This window comes from Filicampus tigris, chromosome 3, assembly GCF_054856515.1.
Source record: "Filicampus tigris isolate MCC_2025a chromosome 3, RoL_Ftig_1.0, whole genome shotgun sequence".
In the NCBI taxonomy this organism is placed as follows: Eukaryota; Metazoa; Chordata; class Actinopteri; order Syngnathiformes; family Syngnathidae; genus Filicampus; species Filicampus tigris.
This window is the reverse complement of record NC_141219.1, coordinates 12,840,698-12,856,362: the sequence shown is the minus strand read 5'-3', so window position 1 is coordinate 12,856,362 and position 15,665 is coordinate 12,840,698.

Sequence of the window (15,665 nt, the reverse complement as noted above, 5' to 3'; positions counted from 1 at the left end):
AAGAGCAGGTCTGCAGCCCTCTTGCAACACCAGGCCTAGTTATACTCAGCCTGTTTGAGGTACACTGATTACTGATATTACACACACGCACACACACACACAGAGTACCTTCACTGCAGGGTATGTGTAAACTCACCATGCAGAAGCAGGTCGCTGCATTAAACACAAGCATATGCTAGCAAGAAGTCTTGCTATGATCTTGCACACAGCCCTCCACTAGACTGGGCTTCTGTACGCTACACTAGTCGGTGTGTTCCACTGCATTACATTGGGCAGGGCAGGCTCGTTCCCCCTCATGTGTTGCCCCCTGTGTGTGTGCGCGCGCGTGTGTGTGTGTGTGTGTGTATAACAACAAGCGCAGGGCCCTGCGAGAAGGCTGCTCGGCTAGGCTCTCGCACGTCGAGGCCTCCTGCAGTCATTGGTGTGAGAGCCCATTTTCACAGTTCACAGCCGACCTGCTAATGGCTCATCATTCATTCACGCTCTGTGTTGATTGTGCAGGCGGGGGGTTGGCCAATCGTACACTTCGGTAATGTACCGTACATAGTGGGGATAATCGGCGAGGGCAATAAGCATTCTAATGTTTCCTTGGCTAAGAAAATTGAGGTATGGTGTAAGGCAAATGCTTGGAGAGACGCGAGGTCGACTTTGAGCTCCAATGTACGTTTCTTTTGTGTAAATAATAAAGGTTATTGGTTTTTATAGCTGGCATCAATAAGTGACTCAAATGTCATAAAAAGTGGTCATTTTCCTATTCAAAAAAAAGGTAAACAAAGGAACATACACTTGTCACGCAACGTACAGTATAAAGGGGGCACAGGGCTGAAACAGTTTCTACACTATCTGGACAAATTGTCAAGTTTGACAGAACCTAACACCTGATTATGGTTTTGCGGAATGAAGCGATGTGGATAAAGTGACACACCTAGTCACTATTGGCTGAATTAGCCTACTCGATTTAAAAATGTTTTTGTTTTTGTTCGCACAAATAACAACACATTTTAACACAATGTTTTAATCAGAGATGCAAATACATTTTTCTAGATTTTTTGTGTGCTGATTCTGAATCTGCCCTTGCTTTTTTCTCTCGCACATCAGTTTTAATAATAATAATAATAATATGTAATGTAGTCATATTTTCAGTAATATTTATGAATTGAGGGTTTGGTTCAGCAACAGGTGGAACTTTTTTCGGGAAAGTCATAGCTATAAATTATAACACATGGTAAAATCCGAATTGTCCAAGCTTTGATAAGTCAAACTTCAAAACAAAAGTAGGAAAATATCTCAAAACCCTGATATAATGGAAAAAAGTAAAGGCATTTTTTAAATTTGTGTCAAAAATATGTTGTGGTACACATAAAGCCATCCCTGTTTAAAACCTGCTGTTTACTGAGTGTTACTTTTGTTGCAAAAAGTACATACGTGTTCTCGGTGGAGATGAGCATTTGACTAAATGTCCTTGACCGATAAAGAGTAAATTAATCATTCTTCAATTTTTATTCATTCATTCTGAATATATGGCCCTCAAACATTTTATAGAAAGAATCTATCAATCACAAATCTCAATTTTTAATGTTGAATAATAAGGAACCCGTTTGTCAAACAACATTATTAAAAATGCAAACTTATTTAAAGTGATTGTTACTTGTTGGTGCCAGGGGCGGAGCCATGGGTGGGCCTGGGTGGGCAAAGGCCCACCCAGATTGACATACTGCCAACTCAGTGACATTCATGAAAAAATGTATATTTTGAAGTGATTATTAAATTATTTTTTCATTTGTGTTTTGTTGTGTTTTTATTTGATTGAATATTAAGAATGGCATAATTGTGGTTGTCTAAGGAAGATCTGAACTTCATATTATTCAGTTGGTCATTTTATTTGAATATATGATGTCAGGAAAGGAGGATTGTGCTCAGTGAAAGAAATATTCAGGCCCATCCTGATTTTTTCCAGGCCCAGCCATTAGCCACGTTCTGGCTCCACCACTGGTTGGTGCACTAGGCCAACTACAATACAAGTCAAACAACTCTGAACTCTCTAGTCTTTACATATTGAGGGAGCTTGCCTCAGGCACTATGCCTGCGAACACTGAAAGCACATGGGACTCCATGTGATTAGCAGCCGAACAATTAAAAAAAAAAAAAATTCACCACACGCTTGTGCTGAAATTTAAACTGGCGCAAGGCATGTTGACTATCTCATGTCTTGTTTGAGTAAAGGGCTGTCAGGCATGCCGCGGATGTGAAACATGTTGCATCTGCCTCGCTCACAGGTTTTTCACAGCGCATTAGGAGAACCTTGTAGAATCACTGTTTGAGATCACACTGCATTTTCTGTTTGACTACACATCTTTAGCCCGTGGAGGAGCTCGACGCCGCTGCACTGTCCATCTGGATATCCCGCCTCGTCCCGCAAAGTTCACTTCGGCCAAACATGACAAACTTCCTCAACTGGATTGGATTAGAACGAGAGGAAGCGTGCGGCTTGCGACTAAGTGCTCTCCAGGCTAAAAAGAGAGTAGTAGAGTGCCAAGGAAGCATAATTAATGTCCTTAATTGGGCCTTTCATTACAGTGGAGACTGATAGTCCACTCATAGTGGCTGCAGGGCCGCTGCCATGTGCTGATAATGTCGTGTAGCTCATCTCATACGCTTGCTGGCCTTTTCTTACATGCATGTGCTTCAACACTCTGCAGTGGGCACTAAACAATTTTAAAACTATTGCGATTATACTGGATGATAGTTGAGCCTTGATTGACGTATGACAGATTCAACCCCTGGTCAGAGGATTTGTAACTCCCACCATGCCTTAACTGAGCATTGTTATTGTTTTTCTTCCTCCATTCTTTTTTAGGCAGACAATGTCAAGTAAATCCATGTGTGCTATTTATCAAAATCAAATGGAGACTCGTTTTGGTTCTGTTCATAACCTGTAGTATAGTAACACACTGCCTGCAGTGTGTCCATCAATATGTACACTATGTCCATAATTTGCAAAATGAAACTATATACACATACACATATGTATACACATATATATATATATATATATATACATATATATATGTACATATATATACACATATATATATACATATACATACATATATATATACATATATACATATACATATACATATATACATATACATGTATATATATATATATATATATATATATACATATATATACGTATATATATATATACATATATACACATATATATACATGTATATATATGCATACACATATATATATACATATATATATACATATACATACATATATATACACATATATATACATATATACATATACATATACATATATACATATACATGTATATATATACATATACATGTATATATATACATATACATGTATATATATATATGTATATATATATATATATATATATATATATATATATATATATATATATATATATATATATATATATATATATATATATATATATATATATATATCCAACCATTATCCCACCCTCTATTTTAGAATAAACAATAAATTGAGATTTGATACTGAAAATAAAAATAAACAAATAATAAATGTGATCACTGGTTAATTATAAAATATTATGCTTGCTCGACCATTTGTTTTGGTACAGTGACTAATCTTACCAGCAGGGGACAGTAGTGTACTGTTGCCAGGCTATTCAAGAATTGAAATGGTCCTCACTAATTTATTCATCACATGAAAATACGTGCCTCCATGATGTCAATTTCTACATAGAACGTGGTTTATGAATGTATAAATATATATACATTTTTTGTGGGGGGGGTCTTATATATTATAATGATAAACAAACCCACAAATGAAAAATTGTGCGTGCTCTGCATGGGTATCCCATTAAATTGCTGACTGACGAGGGTCACCAACTCTAGGAAAACAATGAGATGGAGGGCTCTTTTGTTTTATGTAATTACAGGCTAATGAAGTCAGGTTGGATTAATTGGCGGTGATACACAAAGGTAGACAGACTTGACCTAGTCAATGTTCTACTTAATGAGTATTTGTGGGAGGGAAAAAAATACCCTCATTTAATAGCTCTAGCTATAATTTAAATCCATGTTACAGTTATATAGAGACAATTATTTTGAATATTTGGAGAAGGTTATTGGTCATTGATTATCATGTTTTCTTTTAATTGGAGGGCAGTACAAATTATAAATGTAATGAGCCTAAGATCCACTTACAATAGAATAGGTAAGAAAGACTTCTACTTTCCTTGGCTTACATGATCACATTGATGGCGTCGAAGTCAACATGAGGGAGAGACTGACACACTTTCCTCGTTTCCCCCCTGGGCAATGAGCTAATTAAGGAGGGTCCCTGGTTTTATTTACTGTCAGCTCTCGGCCCCTGGGTGTGTGTGTGTGTGTGCGTGCGTGTGCGTGTGCGTGTGTACGCGTGTAAGGCTGATTCTGTCGTCTTAGACCGATCTCAGTCACACCAGTTTAGTTAGGGCCTTGCCATTTTGCCCACATTCAGCCAGGGGCACAAGGACGGAGCTAATGCTGACCGTTGTCCATTATATAGCTACACAGAACTCCACTTGGTCGAGCTACAGACATGCAGGGAGGAGCTGGTGCTGTAGGGGGTGAAGTTATACACTGGCCTCAATATGATACACATAGTAAAGATGTGATGGAGACATTCACTCAGGCCCAGGAGTGAGGTATCAGAATTGATCATTAGCTTGCCAACCTTAAAATGTATATGCGCACACTGCGTCACACTTTATTCCGTAAAGAAAAACTATGGGGGGAGGGGGGGGGGGGGGCGGGGGGGATTGGGCTAAAAAGTGCTATAATGCTCAAGTAGGTCGAAATCCAGCGTAGGGCTACAGCGCCTTAAAACGTGTTTTGTTTTCACCTTAATTGAGAAAACTGTTGTTGTATTTGGGCTAAATCGATTTTATTTTATTTGACTTAGAAGACATCCATAGCTGAACAGTATGGACATGCAAGTGACAATGGTTTTTTTTTTGTTTTTTTTAAGGTGAAAGGATGTAACAACACAAACGAAGGTTAAAACTTGGACATGCAGGTGACAATTTTTTTGTTTTGTTTTGGTTTCTGCCATCAGAACTACATCCAGTTATCTTTGGGTGGGCAGAGCGTGTCCGTGGGTGGGCAATAAATTAATTATTGCAAAATAACGTAATATTATTTTAGGAGGACAACAAAAGACCCTCCACTTCCGGGTCATGGCTTTAAGTGTACAGCGGCGCTGGCATGAGCATTAATGACGGATTGGAGGGATTTATTTACGCTCTAGAGATACCTCAGACAAGGACATACTACGCATGCAAAGGGATAAGGTACGTATTAAATGTTAACAGTTAGTTAACAAAACAAAATTGCTATCCATCTTTTTCCTCCACAGTGAAATGGGCATCCTGTGGCATACGCCATGGTATTACATGTGTTGAACCACCAGAGGGCAGACTACGCCTGTGAGTACAATGCTAGTGTTAGTTTGTCGAAGTTGGTATAGTCGAAACGCTAACGGAAGCCCATTTAAAATGATAGTCGGACTGGCCTATAGGCGATTTGGTCCGGCCGGACAAAATGGCGGATAAATGGACGGCGGGAAGGGTATCCCGATAAACGGAAAAATGCCCAGCTCTAGTTATTGGTGACATTAATGGCGGAATACGTGTACAATAAAACCCGGCATTTGAATAGCGGCATGTAGACATTTTATATGACCACTATATGTTTGCATGGAAATAGAACATTACGAAAAAGGTTAAACCACTTCCAGTAAATGTCCATTATGTGTTGACAGCGGATGGTCATTTGTAGGTAAGCTCACTGCGGACAGCCCCCCAAACACACACACACTGATGTTGATCAAACAGAAGCTGCAGTCAGCCACCGGCTACAAGCTGATTCAAACAGTACCTCAGCAGGTCCCTCTTCCCAGGGTTCCACTCACAGCTCCATTTGTTGGCGACAGCATCGCTGCGGAGGTGACACACCACAGCGACAGAGGCGGCCCACCCTCCAAACTCAACATCAACATCCACTCTCCCGATGGTGGCGCCCTGGTGGGCCCCCCCGCGGCTTTGAGCACGTCACTCAGGGAACCCCAGGCACACTCTGGCACGTGTCACGGCAGTCATAGAAGAGGCGGCTGAGTGATGGATGGATGGACGGGGAAAGGAGGGTTTTACTGAGGAGGACTCTCATTATGTGTTGCTGTGTCTGCTGTGGAGTCGATTCCCCGAATGACCCGGAAAGCCAGGCGTGGCCCGCACAGCTGTGCGTGTAATTAATGCACACAATCAGAGGTGTGCGCGTGTGTGAGCGTGAGCGCACGCAGGGCCTTACCAGCTTATTACAAACTAAACAGCGAGCTACGGGTGAGGGCGCCGGGCAATTTCCCACCAGGCCTTGTCAGGAACAGCGGGGGGAGGCCTCGCTACATCAGCTCATACTCGGACCTGCGTCGAAAATTACCGTCATTAAACAGTAAAGTGAGTTGCCAGGGAAAGGGAGCCTAGAAAAAGAGAGAATGGATGACAAAGAGACAGTGGGAGAGAAAAGGGGGAATACACTAAAAATGAAGCTCTCTCGAACAGAACGGAGCAGCGGATGTGATTACTTGGCATTGAACTCGAGGCACTCGGTGGACAATGGCGCAGGTGGGAGAGTGACAGGACTCTCACTGACCACTTTATTAGGAACAGCAAAACTATCTTTTACATGCCCGCGCAATATAATGACATCCAAATCAATATGATTGATGTGATATTTAAGTTCCGACATGTATTTAAGAGCAGACTGGATATTTTGAAGCCGTTCTGACGTCGATCTAAGTGTATTTTAGAAATCTGCCCTTTTTCTATACTACTTGTCCTTGTTAGGGTCACAGGTGAGTTGGGAGTTTTTCTCAGCGGACTTTTGACCTAGTTGGTCGCCTGCCCATCGCAGCTGTATCAATCCACCTTTATAAGGATGCCTAGAAATACATGTAGCTGTCTAAAATCGTTCAGAATCACAATTAGAATCCTTGACCATATATGTACCACAAAATGTTTATGTTTGAAGAATGAGGTAACTGTTTCATTGCGGTTTGTTGGCCATAGCATTAAGCACACTTGGGACAATCTACAGGTAGAGAATCAAAAATCCTGCTTTTGCAATGCAATTGGTCATTTTATGCTTTGTACTTTATGTCATATGGCCTGATCTTACATTTTATAAGCTTGCGTTACTGAGTGACATGATGTCAGTACGTCAAACCTTCTTCCAGTGAGGATGCCTCCAGTCCAGCTCCCTCTATACTTTCTATTTTTGTTGATAAGGATTTTTTACTCTTCAACTTCCGTGTCACATCTGCTATTGGGTCCAAATCCCTCTCCTTACGTGACAAGAGTCGATGTAACCACTAAAAGGTTCAAGAAATACTTAAGGCTAGAATTCACATTCAGAACCAGAAAGCAACCCTATCATACATTCAATAAATGAGAATCCCTATTCTGCTCTTTTGGGAGCTTACATGGCGTAAAAGCCTCAAGCAAAGCGAAGCAGACTCCTGCAGGTCAAATTCAAATATTCAAGCTGATATCCAAACAATATGATAGATAGAGACGCTGCGGTCTTGCTCAGAGCTAATTCCGGGCCTCTCGAATCTATTCACCATTACACTGACGTGCAAGTGTTTGAGTTGAACATGGGAACAAAGCTCAAGAAGTCTTCCCCAAAATCATGTAAAATCTCATCCCATGGCTGTCTTGACAGCTCCACTGGGCCTGTGGCACTTTCTTCTGTCCTCATTCTTATTTCTCACCCCCCCCCCCCCCCAATGACTTGCCCTCCCCCTCCATCCCACGCAGCATCCCTGCACATATGTCAGCATGCAGCTCTCTTACGTCCACTTCTACTATTTCCAGTCCCAAAGTTCCTTTCTTCCTCTGGTGCTGAAGTTCTCAGGTGAGAGCGTGGGGGTGTACGTGGGTTAGTCACGTGGCGGAGTGTTCACCTGGCTTCAGATAAGAAGAAGGGATTAAATAAAACACCAAAAACACACACAAAAAAACCCAGGAGAGATTGTCAGGCGCATGGCCGCATTTATGTTTTTTTTCCAAGGAGCGAGGCACTATGCATCGCGAGCCCATCCCTCCTAGAACATGTTCCTTTCACACACACATAACACACACGTACAAACATACGCAGATGCGCTCCTGGAGATGAAGAGTGAAAGAGAGGAAGAGAGGGAGTCTTTGCATGGATGACCCAGTTGGGCTTGTGCCAGTTCTGGAAGAGCCCGGAGCCAAAGCGTTAGACCTGGAGACACACACACACACACACACACGCATACACACAGGGAGGGAAAGACACACACACACGCACAAACGCCATCTGGTCCCGTGCCTTTTAATAACTGAAACAAGGCGCAAGATGTAGGCAGCATGGTGCACGGTTTCCCATCAAGCCTGGCAGCGGCAGCAGAGCGGTAAGTAAAGATGGCGGCCATAGCCCTGAGAAGAGTAAACACAACAGCACACAGGTGCAGAGAGGTGAACACGTGGCCTTTGCCGGCATTTGTTGATGACGGCGATTTCTCCGTTTCGGCATGCGGCTCTTAAGTTGAGGAAAGAAGTTGCGGCCTGGCATAAATTCTCTCTATTTTTTTCTTACTTGTACGTCTTCCTCCCCCGCTGTGTACAGGAGCCAGTCTGACTTTTGATCCTGGCATCTGCGTCTTGCAGGAATGCCTGCGCACTCCCTCTGCCCTCTGATGTAGCTCCAGGAACTAATGGAATGTGAAAGAGACAGACGGGCTTCTCGAGCTGAAAAACACTGCCCTCTCCCCCGCACACGTGTGTCCATACCAAAAGCATATTTGTGTGTGTCAGACACAATGTCTGCTTCAATCTGGCCACCTCCATAGCATCCCGAGGAAGAAAAATAAAAGGAAAGTACAACAGCTCTGAATAGAGCACAGACGTCTGTTAACGTTAAACTGTTAACAAAAAAGTGATTTTTTTGGGGGGGGGGGGGTAAAACTTTCTGATGAAATTGTGTCAAGCAACAGTTCAACAGTGAGCGCTAGGCAATCAATTCCAAACAAATTACAGGAATCTCTGTCCTGCTCATCACAAGGCGCATACCTGCGTCGTGACTCGAACCGCAAAAAGACAGAATGAAATCCCATCGGCTTGAAACATATTCTACTTTACGGCGTTGTGAAGTCAGAAAGCGCTTCCAATAGAAGAGGGGCTGGCAAGCGATTTACTGCTGTTTCGGCAGACTTTTTTTTAACAAGTTACGTTATGAGGACAATGTTGGAAGTCTTAATAACTAAAGTGCATTTCGTGGCTGTCCTGTGAAAAACACGGATCTGCAATTTTGGAAAATGTTAGTGCGATGTCTGTGACGCGGAAACGCCATTCATGTAAAAATAAGAAAAATCGAAAAAATTGAGATACGTGTTTTTCACAGGACGGCGACGATTTACTGTATTAACACTGAAGGATACATCTTGTCTCCTCTTTTTAAAATGAGCCAATACTGGGCTTTCTTTTTTGTAACAATGAAAGAGTACATTTTGTCAAGGTGCAATGTCCTTATCTGAACCAGCGGGAAAAGCCTCACTATTCACTTCCTGGTCGGCTGCTCGGATGGTCCCACCTCTGCCTCAGTTTGAGCCAGGAAAACCCCTACATTTCACACTTTGTGGCGATAAAAACAAAGCAAAACAGCAGGATCAAATAAATAAGTGACAGATCTCAATTGAGCATTTCCAAATAGTACGTAGCACGATTGTAGATTGGCTAACCTTTGAGCTGTAGTGTACGGGTTAATCCCACAACTCCTTCTCTCTCTCACTGCACAGAGAGTCTGAGGGTCAAAAAGGGGTGTTTACAATTCACTAATCTGACTTCAAAACCATCTTAACTCCGGGAGACATCAAAGGTGTGCGCGTGATGGCCCCACTGATCCCAGTAAGTGGGGAGGGGGGGGGGGGATGTATGATAGACTGGAAACATTCGGAAAACGGCTGAGGAGGAGGCGTGGGTGCATACGGAAACGGAATATTTCTGAGATCTTGTGATGACTGTCTAAGAAAAGCATCTACTCCAGACTTATAAGGCTTAAAATGAAAGGAGAAAAAAAAAAAAGAGCTTAGTGAGGCAAGGACCTTGAGTCGATTTCCTTTGGTTCAATCGTGGCTGTAAATGAATCAATAAAAGCCCGTTTGTTCATTAGCTTTACAATCTGTGTGACAAAGAGCGTCGCTTTACGTTGTTTATACCCCGATAACAAATGCTCCTCTCTGGCTTTGCAATTTTTATATCAAAAGCGCTCATCATGAAGAGGCAGTTAATAGGCCCTGCTTGTCATAAACATATTCATTAGGAATTTAAAGCTGACTTTTGCAATGCAGTTGCAGGGAGTGGACAGCGAGGCCTTTGTCCTGGTGAGGCTAATGATGAAGAGCTCATTTGAACAAGACTTGCACGAATGCGCGCACGGGAGAAAATGCAGGCGAGGTAAAATTAGCTCGTAATAAATGAACATTGTGGGAATACATTTGGCATTAATTTTCATCCAAAGGTCACGGTTCATTGAATTACCATGAAAGAGTTTGACAAAATATATTTGGTGCTCACTGAGGTGTGTGAGGCTGGCTTTGTGGAGTAAAATGTATAAATAACCGTAATAACTACAGCCGTGTTTCGAGGACTTATTAATATCGGATAGAGGGGAGATGCACATTCTGCGGGGACATTATCAAGGAGCCGGCTCCATTAACAGATGTATTTTTCCTCCTCTGTGAACACGTAGAAATAATGCAAATTATAATAAATTGCCATGTAATGAATAGTTCACCCCCTCCTCCTCCCCAAAAGATGAGGACAGCGTGATGCAGTAGAGACCAAATGGAAGCTTTTTTTTTTTTTTTTTTTTTTTTTTTTCGGATGTGTGTGCTGAGTATGTCGCCATGCAAAGTTCTTTTGTGATTTCAAGTCTGTCCCACATTTCTATTGAGCTAGCAGGGACAGACATGCGAGAGCGCCCCGAGCAAACATCTGCTCACACATGTACACATATGTGGAAACATACATGGGCTGACATACATGACCCGCTGGAACCCAAACGCTTACAAAACAATGCCAGGAGAAGGGAGGGGGGGGGGGGGGTGGGGAGAGAGAGAATAAGTGCATATTTGCGTATGTCGAGGAGGAAGACAAGGAATGAGGGAATGTGTGTGCGCGTGTGTCTGTGTGTATTTCGACATGAGACGAGAGCGACCCGGGTGGACAGACACTGATTCCCCCAGGTGCATGTTGGGTAAGTCTTCAATAATCCGGAGTGACAAGCAACAGAAGGAGCCGATTTCTCCTCATGTCATATCCTCTTTCTCTTCTCGCTTCCCGCTTCTTGTCAACAAGACTTTAAACTGGTGTTGCTTAAATTGAACGTCAGGGTCAACGGAGGACTTTGTTACAACCACCCAACGCTTGTCTGTTTTCCGTGCATGTGTTAGCCCACGGGGATGTTCACGCTCAGTGGACGGGCTTGTGGGAGTTCAATGCTTACGATTAAATGTGGTAACGCTGTGTCTTATCGTATAAGAGGGAGTTACGCAGGTGAAAGAGTTGCTGAAAGGAATAATTGTTTCTACTTGAAATGAGCGGAAATGCCATTAATTCAGCAATCCTGGAAAACAGCTTAATAGGTCCCCTGGCTTAAGAAGAAACAAAACTGGAAAGAATGTGTCTTTATTATGGTGTTCTTGAATTAAAAAACATGTTGCTGTTGTTCTTATTTATTTTGAGTGAACGTTTTCTCTTATATACTGTAATTGCGATATTTGAATTTTGGTTATTGAGTTGCCTGTTTTGTTAATTGATGTATATTTTATGTCCTATACCAGTGTTTTTCAAACTGTGTGCAGTGTGCCGTGAGATATTGTCAGGTGTGCCGTGGGAAATCATCTCATTTGTGTGCCTGTGCGGTCTAGCGCCTGGCAGCGTAATCATGTCTTCACTACATTGTAGTACTCTTCCATACCAGCAGGTGGCAGCAGGTAGCCAATTGTCTCTGTTTAGAGACAAGCGAAAGAGTGACATGTTTATCCGAACAGGCCCAAGTTTCATACTGAGTAAGTATCAATATGAAACATTATAATATACTTTTTTTTGTGTGTTTATTTAATTCCTATTCAAGACGTTATAATATAACGTCATTCTTCAATGTTAAAAAATGCTTATATAAACAACATAACACTTATCTTGTTAAAATAAGCTTTGTTTTCTCACAATTTCAGCTGCTGGCGTGCAGCAGGATTTTTCTCAATGAAATAAATGTGCCTTGACTCAAATAAGTTTGAAAAACACTGTCCTATACTGTACTGCAATGTTGTGGAAGAGTCCAACTGAGGACCAGAGTTGAGAATTAGCATCAGCTATAACCTCTTACATGCGTCACATCAGCTGCAAGTTTGTATCTATGTTTGACTGCATTGTCCCTGTCAAATAAAGATTTATTATTATTGTTATTATTACAGGTTGATGATTACATGATAGTATGAACAACATTTTAGCAAGTTCAGGTTCAAACCATCGTGTCATGAACTGGCTTCATACACAGGGAGTCTGCTAACCGGTTTTCGTCACGTGTACGGGTGGACGCATATATCGTCATCGATATTATGATCAACGTTTCTTTCCTGAGAGCAATTTGACATTATCGTGAAGTAATATTCCAAAAAAAAGAAACAAACAGGTCCATTGACAGGACAGGATCGTTATCAGACTTCTCAGAGCTTGCTATGAGTTGATCATTTTGACCAGGTGCGTTGGAGGAAGGAAACATCAAAAACATGCTGGATTCCTCGAGGACCGATGTTGGACAGTGATGATATTAGTGGACTTCCCCTCTAATGATTGAATGTGGCAGCATGTTATATTAAGATGGTCTGAATCAGTGGTCGGTGTGAAAGTTTGCAATTGTTTTGCTTGTTTTTGGTTCTGGGCTCCCCGTATAGTTGTGACGTATAATTACCCTAATATGATGAAGTTAAAAATGACATGAAAAAGTAAGCGGCGAATAAACGCATGCATGTGAAGCAATACAGTAAACACATGACAAAAATGCTAAAGCAGCAGTAGGGAATGACCTATACTATGATATATTGTATAAAGTCACAAATAATATAACATTAGACAAGAATAAACATTGCAAAGTCCGTACAAGTACTGCAGGTCCAGTCTGGTTCAGCAATTTTGTAGACCCAAAAATATACAGGTAGGTGATATCGGGTCACCATGGTAATGAGAGGCATTATCACACAAACTTTCCAGCTTCAAATTTTTTTATAACTTCGATTTTTAAATGGTATTACTGGTCTAAAATGCTCACACGTTGTTTTAATTTGATTCCATTTGTTTTCATTTGTGTTTTTTTCAGGAAGTCTCCAATGGGGAGGAAGCCCCCTGGACATCTCTGCTAATCACTCTTCTTCTTAACCCCCTCAGCGACCACTATATAAATGATAATAGAGAGCAGGAAACAAGACACAAACCAGCTAGCCAAACAAGCCCCCTCAAGCCTTTAGCCAAATTAAATCCCAATTAAATGTTCACGTTCCCTTTTGAGGTGTGTGTGTGTGGGGGTGGGGGTGTGTGTGCGTGTGTGTGTGTGTGTGTGTGTGTGTGGGGGGGGGGGGGGTGTGCGTGTGTATGTGCGTTTCTTTGGACGTTTGCGTGCGCGTGTATCATCACACAACCAGCTCTTTGGTTTAAACGGCAAAGGTCATTGGCTGTCGCAGTCGCTGTACGTTATTGTTGCGATTAGTGCGTCTGATTTTGCTTTGACTGTTATTGTTCCAATTGGAGAAGCAGCTGACCTTTGATTGTAAGACAAATATGGAGGGTCAAGTCATTATCGTTGTTACTGTCATCGTCACAAGACTTTCGAGACTCAATATGAAATCATTAATACACTGTGACATTTGGGGAAAAACAGATGTTTTGATAAGTTTTGTTCCTGCTCCATGAAGTAGCTGGAAGGAATATTTATTTTAATTGAAGAGCTTGGCATTCTGTCCGTCTATCCGTCACTGATGGATGCCCGTTTTGCTGACGGTTGACGAATGGCGGCAAAAAAATGTTGAAATAGACGGATTAAGCATGGACGGAAACCCCTTTATTTAGTCGGCCATTCGTCTGCAGTCCATCATCAGTGTATTTTCCGCGGCGAGGAGTTGATGGCCACGGCAAGCCCGGGGAGGAAAATAGTGAGTTGTTGTTGCTTTGGGGACCTGATTTGAGTGATGGACCAAGCTGTGAACAGGCTTCCAAAGCGCAGTGAGTCACTATTTCTGTTCAAATATCGTCCAGCGTGGGCGGGACAGGGCGGGAGGTTGTTACTAGAGAAAGTTTGGTTTTAGTTGGACTCGTCGACGGACAGCCGTTTAAAATTAGAGGCGGACCGGCCTGTAGACGGGTACTATTTTTCCCCCCCTTGAAAATAAGGCGAATGACGGACAACGGAAGGGTACCCACGCTGCAGACGCATGACGAATAACGGACGCTCAATTTTTAGTAAAATGCCCAGCTCAGAGTTCTCATTAGTACTGCAGTTGTTGTTTGGAATAGGAATTACTTCATATGGTGGCTTTAATCTTCATAACATTTAAACACTTCAGGCTAATTTAACAAACGGCTTTTACTTCAGAGGCACTAGTTTTGAAAATTAAACTCTGTAAGGCCAATAAAAAGGGCTCAAATGTATAAAACCACCTATAAAAGCTGAAAAGATTAACCATATTCTGCATGATTAAGTGATGGCATAAATAAACTGTTGCTGGTCACATCTGAAATAATACATATCAATATCAAACTGATAAAAATGTATTGACAAAAAGATTGATTGAAAGGTTGCAAACGCAACTTCGTACATTTTAGTTACATTTGAAATGTCCTTGTATGTATGTACCGGGTTACATACTTTCCATATAATATTACAAATATGGATTTGAATATGCATACTGTATATGGTGCGTTTTATCAAATGGCTGCCAAATGGGGTCACAATGCCGAGCTCTAGCCCCATAATTCTATTAAGGTTGTAGTTAAGTACATAAACAATACACACATACACAGCAGATGGCCCCTCGGCCCCCATCCCCTCACCTCCTCCCGCATTAGGGTCCATGTGGCAGCAGGTCGAGACAGGTCCCACCTGAACGAGGCCTTTCTGGTTCACAGGTGAGTCCTCGCCCGGCCTCAGCTTCTTCCTGTCTTTAAAGTACAATCCCGCGGTTCAGTCCCGTTGAAAGCACATGAGGACAGCATGTGCTGGCTTGCTTCTGCCGGGCCAGTTGGGAATCTGGTGGCTGATGACCCACCTGATGTAAGCACAATAGGGCCTTTCGACAAGCACAACATAGATGTACTTTGTGATAACAGCAATCATGTGTGTACTGATTCTGTAGTGAACTGGACTTCAAGACTTGTCAACTTGGTCCCCACCCTTTCTCTACACGCCTCTAGGTGGCAGTATTGTCATATGTACCTCTATAGCTAGGCTCTGCTTAGGTTTTTTTTTATGCATCTATACTCTTCAAATATGTGCTTACTTACACTTTTTGAACAGAAGAAAAAATAAATATAATTT